Here is a 14980-nt window from a genome sequence, read left to right as displayed (position 1 = left end):
ATAGGCTGCCATCTGCAAACAGGTCTGTTTTGGAAAACACCTCCCAAGCCCTGGGGAACATCTGGAGTCACTGTACGATTCTCGTTGATAGCTCTTCGGCTTCTGTTGAAGCCATCGTTACATGCAGCCATGAATGCCATATTGGCGGGAACCTCAGCACGAGGTTTTTGTGTGGCATTTGGCGATTTGTTACTGAAATATAAAAGTACAGCCTCTATATGTTGCTTGTCTTGTCTTTCGTGTCCGACCGAGATATTCTGCAGGGTAATTATCAGCTGCAAGTCGCATGAATGCTTTTTGCAGAGAAGAAGCAGTGTTGTTGGTCGAGTTGGATGTTAAAGACGTATGGGTATCTTGTAATCTGGCTATGAATAATCTGTTCACGTTTCGTTGAAGAGATCAAGGTGAGCTTCTGCCACATCTCTCCACTATTCCTGGTAGAGTCAGTAGGCTGTCTTCCTTTACGTGACAAGCATTTTAGTTGCCGTGTAATCCTTTGCCTGTGGGAGCGGAATGATTTTTCTTTGATGGTACTTGAGAGTGGCCGGTAGGTCTAGTGGCTACACGCTTGACTGTCAAACTAGAGGCATGGAATTGAACCATTGAAATGTCTGAGATGCTTTTAATTATCTCCCACCCAACGAAGGTGTCAGTACTGGTTTGAACTTCGGACCTCTGGATTGACTGTCAAGCGTTTTACCACTAGATCGCAGTTTATTCTGAGCATTAACTAGCTTTTGCATTTTTAAGTTCATGCTAACAGAAAGTATTGCAGCATCCTTAAATACTAAACAAGCATGTATTAGTTTGTTATGTAAACATACTTTTCCGTCTGCTTTTTTACAAGTTTTATGGTGCGAATAAGTTTCTAGTGTAGATACTACAGTCAGTTTTGTGCTTTATATATATACCAATCCAAACTCCTAACGCCCCCGGATAATTTTTGTAGTATCTTCCACATTTCTAACAATATATTTGCCAAATTCATTACACATGTAAAATCATATCATGTTGGCAGTTTTTATTAAATTTTCAACGCAAACACATTTCATTTATTTATTTTACAACCGCGACACCACGTATTTATAAAATCAGAAAAAAAAAAAAAAAAATACTGAGAGAAGTAGTATTAGTAGTGCCTTTTAAAATGATGAAATGTTATTTATAAAAATGCAGAAGTGTAGACATAAGCTTTACAATGATTATAGTCAAATATCAAACCAAATTTGAATTTAGTCCCAGGAAGTTATTTTGTTTTAATTATAATTTTCCTGCTTTATAACGAAATTCACACAAAATTTGGTTTAAGCAGTAGAAGAAGGAAAATGATGCAATGAAATCATTCGATCATGTTTAGCCTGCTAAATTTCTGGTCCATCATTTAATTTGGGCAATGCCATTTATTATTCGAAGGGGTGTTCAATGAAAATGTACTGACTGTGACTAGCGAACAGTGCAGACCATGATCTTGGTCAGCACTGGTCGCAAAGGCAGAATCACTTGCCGACATCAGACTAATGGTTAATATTTTATTAACAACATTTTTTTTCTTTCAAAATGGTACCTTTAGTAATATGAATCAATGATATTGTCAGTGATATCGAGGGGGTGGTAGAATGTCTTTAAAGTGTATTAGTATGGGCGGCGGTAACCGCCAAAATTAATAAATATACAATCCATTCCTAAACAAGTAGGTCAGTGCAATGAATTTCAGCGCCGTCTAATCTAAAGCTCCACCCCGTCCAATATATTTGCATTCAACGCATTGCATTTTGAGACCATTTAATACAAAACTTCATTCCATATATTTAAACATGGAACGATGCATTGAAGAACTTGGAGCGGCGTATCAAAATTTGACGCCATGCAGCCAAATGTGAGCCGTTTAACGAAACACGAGTACGTGCATTGTAAAATGTTAAAAAGACTATCAGTTTATAAGTTTGACCTGTTATAAATATAGATTCTGGGTCAGTTTTACCTAAAATATCTTAAAATTTGTCCTAAAACGGACCTTGTGGTAAAATCCTAACATTTAATTTTAAACAGTTCCTGCGATTTATCTCAGTATTAAAAGGGACATAATGTTTGTGAAACGAAACATCTTTCTTCTTAGAGTTAATCATTAATTATATAAAATCAATGTTAGCATGTTTATGTTTCTAAACAGTATGTCTAAATTACATGTACTCCACTGTACAATGTTTTGCCAATGTTTGGTTGTTATTTCGGGGGTGGGTGGTGGGGAAGACCTTATGCCACCAAGTTTTTGAACAGTATTTGAAATTTTAATTTAAGTTGGACAGTCAGTTTCCTGGATTTCATACAAGTATTAATTTTATCTCCACAAGTATCTGCTACGCTCGCTCGGTTCACAAACAGGCCCGGATCCAGGACCGGGCCCAGTTGGTTGAGAAGTGACCCATACTCATCAAAGATTCACCCTACTATTTTGGTAAAGGAATATTTTTTTCTCAAAATTTAGACCCAGAAACGCACCAGAGGCCACCATATTATACCTGTATTTCAAAATTTTCCAGGGGGAAAGCCCCCAGACCAGCCAAATCAAGAGGGGAGTAACGTACCCCTACAATACGTCAAAATTTAGACCTAAAAATGCACCAGCCAGAGGCCACCATTTCATGCCTATATTTAAAAAATTTACAGGGGGAGAGTCCCCTGACCCCCCTAATATGAGGGGAGTACACACACCAATAAATGCACCTGAGGATACCATTTCATACCTGTATTTCAAAAATATTCCGATGGAAGACCCCCTGAATTCCCTAACATATATGCAGTCATAAAACTGAAACATTGATATTATTTTATTAATAATTAACTCTGGAATTTTTTAGTGTTTGTTAATTTTGTCATTATTATTTCTTTTACTGAGTCTGTTTCACGAAGCATACTTCTGACAAAGCTTAAACTAAGAAGAAAGATGATTCACGAAAATCAGTAAGATCCCTGAGATAAATCGCAGGAACTGTTTAAAATTAAATGTTAGAATGTTACCAGAAGGTCGGTTTTAGGAAAAATTTTAAGATATTCTTATGTAAAACTGATCCAGAATCTATATTTATAACAGGCCAAACTTATGAACTGATAGTTTCATTAACATTTTACAATGCACGTTCTCGTGTTTCGTTAAACGGCTCACATTTGGCTGCATGGCATCAAATTTTGAATCACACAACACGGTTTCAGTATGCATTAGACGGCGCCAAGCTTTAATGAATCGTTTCATTTTACACTGCACGAATTCATGTTGCATTTTAAACGTCTTCACATTGTACTGCATAGCATCAAGTTTTTATACACCGCTCTTAATTACACAAAGCGGTTTCAATATGCATTAGACAGCGTCAAGTTGTAATAAATCATTCACTTTACACTGCACGTACTCATGTTGTGTTAAAACTGCTTCACATTGAGCTGCATGGTATCATGTTTTGCTGGGTGATTTCATATTTAATACGGTGCATCGCAACAAGTTTTTCAATGCATATCGTCCCATGTTTAAATGGATGGAATGAAGTTTTGTATTAAATGGTCTCAAAATGCAATGCGTTGAATACAAATATATTGGACGGGATGGAATTTTAGACCAGACGGCGTTGAAATGCACTGCACTGACTGACTTGTTTATGAATGGATTGTATATTTACTAATTTTGGCGGTAACCGCCGCCCATAGTTTTGCTTATGTAGATTTAACATACATTTGAGTAGTGACAAACCGGCATAGACACTTGGAGTTCAAGTCACCCTCCCCTCTCCACCCCTGCCAAAAGATCAGGCAATAATCTTAGTCTTTTCAAACACTTTGAGCATATTTGCAAACATTAGATATATTTTGTTATAATTTAAACATGTTTTAAAAATTACCATGTACTATCAACGCAATAACTGATTTTTAAAACATGTTGAATTTGTAATAAAACATATTTAATGTTTGACAAGTTTTAAAAGACTAAAATAATGATATTTGGCAGGGGCGGAGAGGACAGGGGTGCTTGACATCCAAGAGTCTGTGGTGACAACTCGATAATTTGGTTTTATTAATACAATGTAATATTGTAATAACCAGAAAAGGTATTACGAGTGAAATATACGAATAAACAACAATACTTATAAAATGGCATAATGTGTAATTCTTTTGGAATGTAAACTAACGGGGATTAAAAATCAAGTAATTGTTTTTTTTATCTATACGTTAATAATTTGTTATATAGATAGTGTATTTACGTTGTTGTACTAGTTTATGATTCATTATGTGTATTATGTATATTTATTAGTCTGTTAGTATCACTTCATACTTCATGCTATTCATTCATTACATCTTTATGTAGATATTGCGTTTAGTTATTGTTAGTTTATTGTATACAGATACATTTTACATTTTATTCAGGCATTTGCGAGCTCGTGTCATTTACAATACATGGCTTTGTTATGTGCATATAATGTTTTGCGCCTGTGCATTTACTAGTTCTTGGAGTACATGTACATTTATGATCACTTTCTTCCAAATTTCAAGTTTACTCATTGTCTTTCAGCTAAATGTTTCATGCTTCTAGCGGGCCTATTGATTCTCAACAAACGGCAGCAACGACATGGCATCTTCGCTAAGAACGACATGGCATCTCCACTAGCAAAGACATGGCATCTCCGCTAGCAACGACATGGCATCTCCACTAGCAACGACATCTCCGCTAGCAACGACATGGCATCTCCGCTAGCAACGACATGGCATCTCCGCTAGCAACGAAATGGCATCTCCCCTAGCAACGACATTGCATCTCCGCTAGCAACGACATGACATCTCCTCTAGCAACGACATGGCATCTTCGCTAGCAACGACATGGCATCTCCACTAGCAAAGACATGGCATCTCCGCTAGCAACGACATGGCATCTCCGCTTGCAACGACGTGGCATCTCCGCTAGCAACGACATGGCATCTCCGCTAGCAACGACATGAACGACATGGCATCTCCGCTAGCAACGACATGGCATCTCCTCTAGCACTTTTTCAGTTTGTAGCAGCTACTTTGTGATTTCATTGATTAGCATAATTAATTTTGATGCATATTTTCCAAACATAGATTTTCCTAAATGGAAATACATGTATATTGTTATACATGTATTAGAGTCTTGCATCACATATTGTCGGTTTTGACGGCCCAGACCATACCGAGGGGTAACTTTGCAGAACTTATCAGGCGACTTGTGTTAGTCTCGGATGTCTAGTTCCAAGTTCAAGGTCAGATTTTAAAGTAATTTTGTTTTTTGTAACTTCCTTATGCGGTGATGTGTATTCAAATAACTTAAAACAAACATCTGCCATGAAAAGCGAAGTGCACCGTGCCAAAACCAGACTCCTGTTCTAACGTTAAAGGTCTTTGTAAGTGGTTAAGAGATAAGATTATTTTCTTGTCCGGTCTTCAGTTCTCGATGGAGATTCAAAAACACTTAACACAAGCATTAACAGTAACGCTATTGCGTGACTCGTGTGTCTCGAGTCCGGTCAAACACAATTGACGTCTATCGTTTATTCCAAATAATTTGGCACGAATGACCAACATAAAAACTCATAAGACATACACGTTTGTGTCTAGCGTGGACATCCGTGTCCTTCATGTCTTACTTGAATACGTCATCACTAAATGAGCCGCGCCATGAGAAAACCAACTTAGTGGGTTTTGCGACCAACATGGATCCAGACCAGCCTGCGCATCCTGCGCAACAGGCTTTGAAAGCGAACAGCATGGATCCTGACCAGACTGCGCGGATGCGCAGGCTGGTGTGGATCCATGCTGGTCGCAAACCCACTATGTTGGTTTTCTCATGGCGCGGCTCAAATATCTTACGTATTCCTCGCATAAATTAGCATGTAACTTTTTTGTTTTACCATGTGTGAACTCTTTTGTAAAATGTCAAAGTGAATGACGAACTAATTTTTTTTTTAAATGAATGATGAAACTATTTTTTACCAAAAATGTGCATTATATTGCAAAAGGTACTGTATGTCTTGTAAACCATCATTTTAGAAAAAATATCGTTTCCCGATCTGAACAACTGTCTTTAAATGTTATCATATGGCATATATATTTTAAGTCATTTTACACGTAAGCACTATTTGCTTAAAGACACCAGTTTTCACCAGTGATGCAAGGAAACATGTTTTTTAGAAATATGTGTAATTATATTAAATAGCCATGATATTTTGTCAATGCGTGGTGTTAACTTGTTTGACACAGCGTTTTATTATGTTGAAAAGCTATGTTATCACGTAGAGTTGTGATGTTAACTTGTTCAAATAGTGTCTTATTATGTTAACTGGCCATGTTATCATGTCAAAGTATGATCTTGTTTGCAGAGTGTGTTATTATGTTAAAAAGCTATGCTATCTTGTTAACGTATCGTGTGATCTTGTCTACAGAGCGTATGCTTATGTAAAAAATTTATGTTGTCTTGTTAAAGTACCGTGTGATTTTGTCTACCGAGCGTGCAATTATGTTAAAAAAACTGTTATCTTGTCAAAGTGTTGTGTGAACTTGTCACAACAGTGTCTTACTACGTTAAGTGCTATGTTATTATGTCAAAGTACCATGTGATCTTGTCTACAGAGCGTGTTATTATGTTTAAAAGTTATGTTATTTTGACCATGTCTACCGAGCATGCTACTACCCAGTGGGCATTCGACGTCGTTACGACGTTGATACGACGTCGGATACGGACGTCGATTCGACGTTGTGTTTTGGTTGAAAATGTAAGTTTTTTAGACGTCGAAACAACGTCGACACCCGACGTCGATTCAATGTCGGGTTTCCAACGTGTAAACAACCTATTTTTCATAATGGTTTTCTTCTAGAAGCTATAATTAAGCGTCGATATCGAAGTTTTCTAAATCAGGACTTTTATGTGAAACTTCCTTTGATTCCAATTTCTCTAGTGATAACTTTGTTGGATTTAGAAAGTATAATTGTTGACTCGTTTCTCGTTGTTTACAACCGGAAATGAATATAGCACGTGGGTTTTTGGCGCGTTAAGTAAAAAAAGTGTTTTTTTTTTCATATTTTTAAAGTTTCTGTGATTCATTTAAGTTTAATTCATGATAAAAATGAGTTTAAAAAAATATCTAATTTAAAAAAGATGAAAAAAGTACAATGTTTACTTCAGAAAAATCGTCTCCTAGCGGTGACTCATACTTTATCAAGGGGGGTAAACTAGTGAATGCAGTACCTGGAGAAATTGCGATGCATCTTTTATCCATTTCCGATTAATTTACTAATTAAGCAAATGACTAAATTTTATTGCAAAACGTTAACCAGGTCCACTTGCAACAATTACAATTTCGACCAAAATTCAACGTCGATACAACGTCGAAACCTGACGTCGTACGGATGTCGCACTTCCGACGTCGGGAAGACGTTGTATTTTGGTTGTCGACGTCGCGACCTAATAACAACTTAGAACCGACGTCGTTTCGACGTCGCATGCCCGCTGGGTATGTTAAACAGCTATGTTATCTTGTCAAAATGTGATGTAAACTTGTCAAAACAGTGTTTTTTATGTTAATACGTTATATTATTATGTCAAAGTGTGAAGTTAATTTGTACAGATTAACATAGCTTTTTGACATAATAAGACACTTTTTGGACAAGTTAACATCTCACTTTGACATGATATCATAGCTTTTTAACATAATAACACCGCACTCTGAGAAGATAACATGACTAGTTAGCATAATAAGACACTTTTTGACAAGTTCACACCATAAAGTTTTGACATGATAACAGTTTATTAACATAATAATACACTGTTTTGACAAGTTGGGACCAGATTCTGACATGATAACATGAAATGTCCCGCCATAAGACAGCTGCGGCGTTCCATAGTATTGTATACGATGAAAGAAATTTATAACAAACAATTTTCAATCCTTTAGGCAATCCATTTGTTGTACATGTACTAATTAAAATGCCAAAGACAAGGCGGTCATCACCCTTAAAGGGCTATTTACATCCTACTCTACATCAGTACAGGTTACTGAACCTTAATTGAACATGCGATCAATAATTTAATGCAGAATTAAACAAAACAATCTACATGTATATAATAATTGTACAGTTTTATGACTCAGTGCCGTCTCACCACTGTTTGACATCGACATTCGAAGTCTGGAAACGAGCTTTCAGCGAGAAAAATCTTCATGTGGCGAACATATATTATTTATTAAGTTCCTTATGCATATAAAGCAGTTCTTAGGACCATATGTAGATACACCATGTTTTAAAAAACAGGATTCTGGCGTTTAAATTCTGATGACCTGACGTATCTATCAGATCAAGTGCACGTAGTACATTGTTCTCATCGAGACGAAAAATGTATTGTATGCTAGTCCTGTGACATCCTACTTCTTTGCATTTTGTAAAATCAATGAAGATCTATGCTTGACAGAAGATGCATTTTGATCAGAAAACACCAGACAAATTTTTTCATGGAACTAGTCATACACCACCAGTATAATTGGCATTTAGGATTTGGCAGGGTGTGATGAAATTATTTCTTGCATCAAACATGACCCCACTTCTTTTGATTTTAGTTAGCATGACATATCTTCAAGAAAATGTAAGTTACGAAATTAAAATGGGTCCTGATGTTGCGCGGTATTGAGATAGGTCATTTTTATATAGAATAAACATGACAAAATATTTAGTGTGTTATAACCTATAAGATGACATTGGTATAAATAAATCAGTGCCAATTTGTGGTACATGGGCTAGTTTGATTAGAATTTGACTAGAAATATTTTCTTGACAAATTAATGACCCCACTTTTCTTGATTTTAATGAGATAAAACTCAAGAAAATGTAAGTTTACAGAAATTTAAAATGGGTTGATTTTTGGTCATAGATAGTGCAATTTTATATAGACTAAATGAACAATCACTATTTAGTGTGTTCATAACCTATAAGAGTGAATGGTATAAAAGTAAATCTGGTCAATATTGTGGAAATGCTAGTGTATTGTAAATTTGATAGTAAATGCAAATTAATTGCAATTTTGTGAAAATGAGGAATATAACAAAGAAAATCACATTTCACTGTTTTGGGTTTTTTTTCAAAAACTGATATTTATAGGCTACTGACTGCTATTTCTGTCCATCAGAGATAAAAGTGAAGATATATAACAGTTTAAATGTGTAATTTGCATGCAGATCAGAGTAGAAAATGTCAAAACAGGGCAAAACAAGGCTGAATTTAGGGTAACTGCTTCAACATTATGTCGCGACAGCTATTTTTGACAAAATCTGACGCTTTGTCTTATGGTACTGAAAATGCCATAAAAACTTGGAAACAGTTGATATCAAGCTAAAACCTTGTATTTCTTCATGCATTTGGGTTTCTTGTACATTTCAAATGAAATTGGCACACTGTCAGAGAAAAAGTTTTTCTTATAGGCATACAGACACTAAATAGAAAAATGGCGCGAAAAAAATGGTAGTCGCATAATGGCGGATACAAATAGTCCTCAGTTTTTTCGCTGTGTAGAGCTATTTTCCTTATTTTCTTTGCATTTTTTTTGGTAAAATCACATGACAGATCTATGCTTGACATGAAGATAGCATTTTGATCATGAAATAACACCATGACAAAATTTTTCATGGAAACTTAGATCATACACCACCAGTATAATTTGGGGTCTCATTTTTTAGCTGATTTTGCAGTTTGTGTGTTTGACTGAAATTATTTTTCTTGCATCAAACATGACCCCCACTTTTCTTTTGATTTTTAGTTAGCACTGACAATATTCTTCAAGAAAATGTAAGTTACAGAAATTTAAAATGGGTCCTGATGTGTGCTGCGGTCATTGGAGATAGGTCAATTTTATATAGAATAAAGAACAACAACTATTTAGTGTGTTATAACCTATAAGATGACATTGGTATAAAATGAAATCTGGCCAGATATTGGTGGAAATGGGCTAGTTTGATTAGAATTTGATAGAAAATGACAAATTAATTGCAATTTTGTTGAAAATGAGGATAAAACCCAAAAATATCACATTTTCACCTTGTTTTTTTCATTTGTTGGTTGACTATTTCTGTCATCAGAGAAAATGAATATTATAGGCTAATGACTGCATTCAGAGTAGAAAATGTCAACAGGCAAAACAAGGCTGAATTTAGTAACTGCTTCAACATTATGTCGCGACAGTATTTTGACAAATTGCAGCTTGATCTTAGGAGTAGAAAATGCCATAAAAACTGGAAACAGTTGATAACAAGCTAAAATTGGGTAATGTTCACATATTGGGACAGCTATTTTGTACATTAAACTGAATTTGTCACTATTACTGATGCAGATTGAATCAAGAACTTGTATTTCTTATATGGCTATACAAAGAATGATCATCTTAAATAGAAAATGCGCGAAAAAAAATGTAGTCGCATAATGGCGATACAAAAGTCCTCAGTTTTTCGCTGTGTAAGCTATTTTCCTTATTTCTTGCATTTTTTTTGGTAAAATCACATGACAGATCTATGCTTGACATGAAGATAGCATTTGATCATGAAATAACACCATGACAAAATTTTCATGAAACTTAGATCATACACCACCAGTATAATTTGGGTCTCATTTTTTAGCTGATTTTGCAGTTTGTGTGTTTGACTGAAATTATTTTTCTTGCATCAAACATGACCCCCACTTTTCTTTTGATTTTTAGTTAGCACTGACAATATTCTTCAAGAAAATGTAAGTTACAGAAATTTAAAATGGGTCCTGATGTGTGCTGCGGTCATTGGAAATAGGTCAATTTTATATAGAATAAAGAACAACAACTATTTAGTGTGTTATAACCTCTTGTGGAATGCCAAAATCTAAGATGGCCGCCAAGATGGCTGCCAACATTGAAAAATACCAGACAAATGTATTTCAACTTTCCAAATGGTTTTAATGTATCTACTGGTACCATGCTGGAATACATGGCAAACACATTGTGCGGATTATTGTTGATAGCGAGCATAGCTCGCGAGCAATTGCGCGAAGCGCAATTGCGAGCGCGTAGCTCGCCTTACGGCAATGTGTAGGCGAATATAACAAAGGTGTGCCGAATGGGCCAAAGTGATGTAGCTGAAAAATTTTCCTCTCGTCTGGGCGCCGCCATTTTGGGTGCCGCCATTTTGTTCTACTTCCGTCAAAGTCGGGAAAATTGTTTTTTTTGTTTGTTTTTTTTTAAATTTTATATTTGAGTTACAATCTCTATGTTCATTAGGTGTCTTTATTTTTAAAAAAGTTATGTTATGGAAATAATTTCAATTTTGCTTTTATTTTACAAAGTGCGTGTCCCTAGAGGACAGGTGCTCACAGGAAATGCTTTGTTGGCAGTGAATACAGAACTTCATTTGATTGCTGAATATTATCCATCACTCAAAAATAATGCAAGAAAGATTTCCAGTTGGTAGAAAAAATATGATTTTCTTTTAAAAGATCAAGCATTGGCCAGAAAATGGGATAAAATATCATAAATAAGCATAAAGCCATAAGAACGCCACAAACAGGTAATGACGTCACCGTGACACCGGCTTTCCATAAATTTTGCAACGTATGATATTCGCTGTTACAGGTATAATGACACTAATTTTTTGTTTCTTTTCATCAAGTGAATAGGTTCTTGGAATTGTTTTAAGCAGTGAACAGTTTCTTTGCCGTTTAAGCTACGCTCGCTCAGAGGCTTTGCCTTTTTCATATTATTTACAAAATGTATTCTGCCTTAGTTGTCAGAAAATAGCTATAATTCACCACTTTAGGGCAATGTAACTATTTCTAAGGCTGTTTTAATCTGATCTATTGTCGAATTGTCTTTAAAATAACCTGTTATTATATCGCAGATCACGACCTATTCATGGAAAGTTCATAAGCAATTTCAAATACCAACGGCTTTTACCAATTGGACCATCAGAAAATGGGTGCTGATCACTGAGTAATATCTGTCTGAATATCAGTCAATAAAAATATGTATCGCTATCATTATATGTCATTAATTTATCAGAGTGTAAGCAACCAGTAATTGCAATAGTTTCATATATGAATAACAAATATATAGTCTTTGAAGGTAAATAAGATGCAGGCTTTTCCAGTTTGCAGTTCGCAATTCGAATCGCGAACTGCGAACTGCGAACTGCAGACCAGTTTGCAGTTCGCAATTCGAAACGCGAACTGCGAACTGCGAACTGCAGACCAACTTAACTGATATAGTTTAAAGGCTAACAAAAATATAAATGTATTGATAATTCAAACAGTCACAAAACTGGGATATGGTACTCAATTAAGTCACAATATTACTGTACCATTTATTTTGTTTTAGCCGGGTACTGTGTTAGTCAGTTTATTACAGCACGTTACGCTACTGCGTCCTTCGGTAGAGGAAATAATGCCACTGTGTCGATCGATTTAACACAAGATATTTCACTGTCAATCTGTTTGATAAATTATGTAATTCAGACTTTTTTTATACAGTGATATATTGTTTTGCTTCAGTCAAAAATAAAACGGGCGTCGCCGATTCAAAGATTTGGAGGGTATAACATGCACCGGACGATATTGAAGCTTTTTGTTCACGCAGTCACAAAACAGGCGGGCACCGGATGGATTCCTGCAAGGACATGTCGGGCGGGCGGAAAGTTTTCAAATCTGAGATTGGACGGGGGCCATGCGGCACTCGGAAGGAATATACAGGAAACCGGACACCTTTTAACTGCTGCGGTACCTGCTGCCTACAGTGAGCGGTCACAGGGAACCAGTGATGTCACAGGGTGTCCCGGGCGAGGAAGAGGAGGACGTCAGGAGCCGAATGAAGATCGAGGAAAAAATTGTTTCTTTGCTTCTACTACGACACGTGAAACTCAGACTACAAGAATAGGCAGAGATGTAATACGGAGCTGTTTAAATTGCAAGAAACATGGGTCAGGGATACATAGGTAAATGTATAAAACTTCGATATACATGTACATGTAACTCTTCTTTAGTATTTCAATATTCCCTTTTGTACTTTTATATTCCTTAAGTATGGCGTATTGTATAAATGCTGTTGACTGGAATAGGAAAAGAGTAAATGTTTTCTTTGGGCAGCTGACAGCATTTCGAAGCGGTTCATCTCGATACGCACGGACATTAGGAAACTTAAGATGTTGATAAGGCAGAGAAAGTCTGGATATGCAGAAACGAAGGTTTACCAAGCTACAAAGGTGGAAAATGCAAAGATATGCGTTCCTGGACGCTTACCTGAAACCTATGACATCTGGGGAGGAGCTGGGGAAGGTATCTTACTGTTTTGGTTGACCTTTACATTTCCAATTTCCCACCGCCATTTACCGTACGGATGTGTATCTACGAGGGATGTTCGAAATGAATTGCTTATTTCTATCTGGAGACTTCAAATTTCAAGTTAGCCCAAAAGGGCTCATTTCATGCCCTCGAAGTACTCCCCGTGGCTAGAAATGCAAAGTTTCAGCCGATGTGTCCACTTCTTGAAGGCGTCACGGTACGCTGATTTGGGCACAGTAATAAGGTACTGATGAATAGCAGATCCAAGTGCCTGTCGGGACTGGTATTTCCGCCCAGCAAGAAATGATTTCAATTTCGGAAACAAAAAGAAATCACATGGGGCAAGGTCTGGGGAATACGGGGGGGTGAGGCAAAACAGTTACTTTTTCTTTCTTCAAAAACGCCGTAACTATTGCGGAGGTATGAGCGGGGGCATTGTCATGTAGAAGACGGACATGTTTAAAACCAGTGGCAGGGCGTCGTTTCTGATAATACTTTTTCAGTTTCTTCAGTACTACGTCTTTGTAGTACTTTCCGGTGATGCTTTTGCCCTTTTTCACCGGCACTTTTATTGCGACTCCTTCACCAGAGAAGAAGATTGCATACAAAACCTTCTTTGCACTCAAAGAACGTTTGGCAATTATTGGGCGTTTGCTGTGTTTAGTGGCCCAGATCTTATTGCTAACCTTTCTGACGGGCTCAAAATAATGGACCCAGGTTTCATCACCTGTGACGACATTGGCAAACTGCTTTTTGTCATATTTTGGAAACATTCGAAGCAGCTTTTTGGCCACTTTTACCCGTTGCCTCTTTTGCTCATCAGTCAACAGATGTGGCACCCATCTAGCAGAAATCTTTCTGACTTTCAACTGCTTCTTCAAAATAAGGTGAACCGTTGATAGTGATATGCCTACCTTTCGTGCAATATCACGAACTGTAAATCTGGCATCTCCTTCAATGATTTCCTTTATTTTGGAAACGATTTCTTTACGAGATGCAGATTTTGGCCTACCTGATTTCGGTGCATTTTTGATGGACTCTACACCAGACTCATATTTCTTTTTCCACCGCCGAACTGTGTCATAAGACACACAAGAAGGTCCATAAGCAGTAGAAAGTTCAGTCATCAGCTGCTTCAAAGAACAACCAAGTTTTGAGCGAGCTTTGATGTAAGCCCGTATTTCATCTTTCTTGTCGACGCTTCTACCAACCATTTTTACTACAGTGGTCAATGATTGCGTGTATTCAAATGGCAAATTTTATGTCTTACACTCAGTCTAACATGTACATTTATACACCGTTGTGTAGGTATTGAATAACCCTATACAGGTAGGTATTGGTTTTTATCGTGCCCCACGTGGATATCGAGCTAGAGGACAATAAGCAATTCATATCGAACACTCCTCGTATAACACAAAACAACTTACCTTTGCTGTTATGTGGTCAGGCCTCACAGGAACTTGGGGACTCAGCTATTGAGGTGGTAGAGGGAGGAGACAACATCGGCGAGGTAGTGGAGGAGGAACCGGTCCGTGGCACGTCCGTAGAGTTTGAGGGAGAAAAGCCTAAGACAAGCAGTGTGGTGCATATCCTGAGCTTGCTGGACGTGAACCGCAAAGAGATGAAAGCTCCAGACCAGAGGGTT

Source organism: Mercenaria mercenaria, chromosome 4 (assembly GCF_021730395.1).
Source record: "Mercenaria mercenaria strain notata chromosome 4, MADL_Memer_1, whole genome shotgun sequence".
Taxonomy (NCBI): Eukaryota; Metazoa; Mollusca; class Bivalvia; order Venerida; family Veneridae; genus Mercenaria; species Mercenaria mercenaria.
Note: the sequence above shows the minus strand (reverse complement) of the source record.